This window comes from Pinus tabuliformis, chromosome 1_1, assembly GCF_031772625.1.
Source record: "Pinus tabuliformis cultivar Carrire ecotype Pingquan chromosome 1_1, CPIR1, whole genome shotgun sequence".
In the NCBI taxonomy this organism is placed as follows: Eukaryota; Viridiplantae; Streptophyta; class Pinopsida; order Pinales; family Pinaceae; genus Pinus; species Pinus tabuliformis.
In genome coordinates, this window is record NC_142297.1 from 465,212,156 (window position 1) to 465,215,703 (window position 3,548).

The following is a 3,548-nucleotide window of genomic DNA, read 5'->3' on the forward strand; positions in this document are numbered from 1 at the left end:
GACTTTAAAATACCTTAACAGTAGAGAATTAGCATCATTCATCGAAAAATAACTTGATTTTTTGATCATCATTGCAGCCTATTCACTGTACTAGTAATATTCCACAATACTGAAAACTAAGGTGACGAATAAAATCGCCCAAGTTGTATTCAGTGTGGGAACAGGAAAATATCTAAACTAGTCCTTATTTCATTCTTTACATGGAATTGTTGAATGACCTGAAAATCATACCTTTAAAATAGTTGAACTCCAGCTAGCCGTAGTTGCCTGATATAAGTTACAAACCATCAGTCTAAGTCTCCCTCTCTTTCTTCAAACATAAGAGTATCACCATCATCCTCTGCCCTCACAGTAGCTAAGTTGTTCCCCTGAACATCATTTCCCTCATCTAGTCTGCTAAAAACAATCTCTCCACTGTTTGCAGGACCAGAGCTTGTTTCAGCTTGAGCTTGCTGAGTTGTTGAAAAGGAAGCCCTGAATGGCCCCACAAGAGAGACCTCAAATTTCCTTCTTGTCCCTCTACCACTACCATTGATATCCATCTATTCTCATTAATAATCATTTTGACAATCCATTGGGTTCTCCAGGAGATGGTGAGTGTGGCTCATCTGTAGCATCCATGTTGGGAGTGCTATGTCTCATTATTTATTCTGGTCGGGTGCCACCTCATCCAATTATTTTCCTTTTAATGGTGCAGAAGAGATTTTATGTTGGCTTATCATGGATTTATGAAGAAACGTAAATGGAAGGAAACAATCAAAGCTTTTATAAATGTGGAAGAATTTGGCATGGGAGTACTTGATTTAGTTTGTCAATTCAGTCCTAGATCATGGCCTTCTTTGGTCTACACCAAGTCAACAGTTTATGATGCACAATGTAGCACAAGATATTTTTCCTCTGATTACTGGAGATACATATTATCAAATATTTGTTGAGGACTATGGGGATATCCCAGGATTAGATATTATATTCATCATTGGAGGCTATTTCTATCACACTAGATATGACAAGCTAGATAATTTTTTTCCTAGAAGCATACAATTTCGAGGGGAGAACTTAATCAGCTTATTGAAAGCACTTTCAAGTTCCTTCTAGTTAATAAATTCTTAGGAAAGAGTTGATCTCATGGTTGCAGAAAATAGCACCCAAGAGGATCGGCCAATTTTCTTCAACTATCTTTCATGGTTTATGGTTATTTATTCAAATAAAATATATGGGATATTACATGTTTTTCCTATGATCTTTATTCTTCTTGCTCTTGTATTTTCCATGTCTTCCAATTTCATGTGTCTCTCCTAGCTCACAGGTCTTTGGTGTATCTTTAAAGGTATGGTGTTGCATGTAGTGGGGCAAATTTTAGCAGTAATTGTACTTCCAGTGTCTTACTTCTTGAGAATTATAGTGTTAAATTTAGCTATGAACTAGTATGCATCTTCTTTCCAGGCAATGCTTATGTTTGTTCCAAGTGCTCTTGTTGGATTATTATTGCCAAAGGAAATTTGGAGAGACTCATTAGCTAATAATATTCCTAACATTGATAAGGATTCTAAAGAGGAATGGGTGAGCCATTGGGGAGAAGTCACCTTTTATGCTACAATTACTTGTCTACTTGTATACTAGACTTGGTGGAAGCATTTTGACATTTGGTGGGAAGTAATTTTTGTTTTAACGTGGCTAGTTTTCACTATCTCTGAAAAATTCTTTGGTCGACATTTGCTTAGGTCACTCATGGATTACATTATTCCACTATTTTTTCCTATTGCATTTTCTCTCTACTTTGGTGGAGTTCGTTTCCAATTTCTGATTGAAAAGATGGGAATGTTTGGTCTATCCCAAAACCCTATGGATATCTTGTTTTAGATATTATTGTCGGCTCTGTGACTAGAATTATTGTTGGGTGGTGTGTTGGTCTATTGATCCCCATTGTGGGGAGTTGGTTATCAAATCCTGTACCACTACAGTTGCTTGTACACTCAGTTGATCCCTACTGTGGGGAGTTGGTTAAAAATCATGTACCACTACAGTTGCTTGTACTCTCAGTTGATCCCTACTATGGGGAGTTGGTTAAAAATCTTGTACCAAAATCTTGATTATGATTTTGCATGTCTTATATATAGTCTAATTCATATCTTGTCTAAGACCAACATTCATATTAGGAAGAATTGGAAACTTAGGTCTTCTATTGTTAGATGGCACAACTTCACTTATGTTTCCAGTGTTGTTATTCACTGCATTAATAGAGGACATGAAGATATATTTTGTTGGGTTAAGATGATGAGGGTTAGGCCCTACAAGGGAACTAACTGGAGGATCAAAAACTTCCATTGACATACAATCAACATTCGATGCATTTAAAATGATTTCCCTTAAATTTTGCACATCTGAACATGTACTACTTAGAGGGCCACCCATTGAATGTGCATTTGTTGCTAACCCTGAAACTACTACACCATTACCCAAGTTGCCATTATTTACATTAGTATTAAGTAGTTGAGAAGATATTACCATGTTATGTTGGGATAGGGTCCCTAGGGTCAGTTTTGGGGTTAGTTTAACCCAATTTTGTAAAATTTTTGTAAAGAATGTAAAGTCTTTGCAAAATGTGGATGCGGAGTACGCAACTGGATAAGAGTCAAAGGGGCTTTAACCCCTTGTTTGGGTAAGTAATAGGTTAGTTTTGAGACTCACCCATGGGCCACATGCCATGGTATTGTATTAGAAATACTATATATTTGAGTCATAGAGAGTCTACAAGAGGCAATTAGAACTAAGATAAGTCAAGGCAGAGATTGTTTGGGCAAGTGTCAAGGTAGAAAGGTTATGCTTCCTGTAGTTAGGCGAAAGGGGAAGGCTCCTGTAGCTGAGTGCACAGGAGGCCTTGCAAGTCCACAACTAAGTGCGCAGACCCTTGCAGCTGAGTGCTCAGGGCAGAGAAGTTTGTAAATTGAATGTTGGAATTGAATAAAGATTGATTTTGAAGAAATCACTTACCTTTGAGTATTATTGTTAATAATTTTTATGTTATGCTATATCGCTCAGTGATATGCTTTCTATGAAATAATGTGTAATTGTTGCATGAATCTATTAAATCTATAATGTTTATGCATGGACTAAGTAATCATCTAATTTCACGAAGATAAGGGTTAATTCTTTTATGATTTCTGGTGAATTGGATAGATCTGCATGAAGGTAGATCTAGTGTTATTAATTAGTGCATGAAATGATAAGATGAGCTATGAGCTAACTGAGTACCAAGACAAGAAAATAATTTTGTCCAAAAATTTCCAGTGAAAATGGGATCTCTATCACTTACAATAATCTTTGGGTTTCCATGTAGCTTTTGAACTGTTTCCATAAATGCAGTACAAACTGTACTGGCTTTAAATGGGTGTGATAATGCAAAAAAGTGTGCATACTTGGTAAGTCTGTCAACTACCACCATGATGACACTCTTTCCCTCAGACTTGGGTAAACCTGTGATAAAATCCATTGAAGCCTCCTCCCAACGTTGGCTTGGAATGGATAAAGGTTGTAATAGACCCGGTGTC

General features: G+C 36.8%; 1 pseudogene; it reads left to right on the plus strand.

Moving 5' to 3' along the window:
* The first annotated feature begins 547 nt into the window (after window positions 1–547).
* Window positions 548–2,090, plus strand: LOC149213762 (uncharacterized; annotated as a pseudogene).
* Window positions 2,091–3,548: the final 1,458 nt, after the last annotated feature.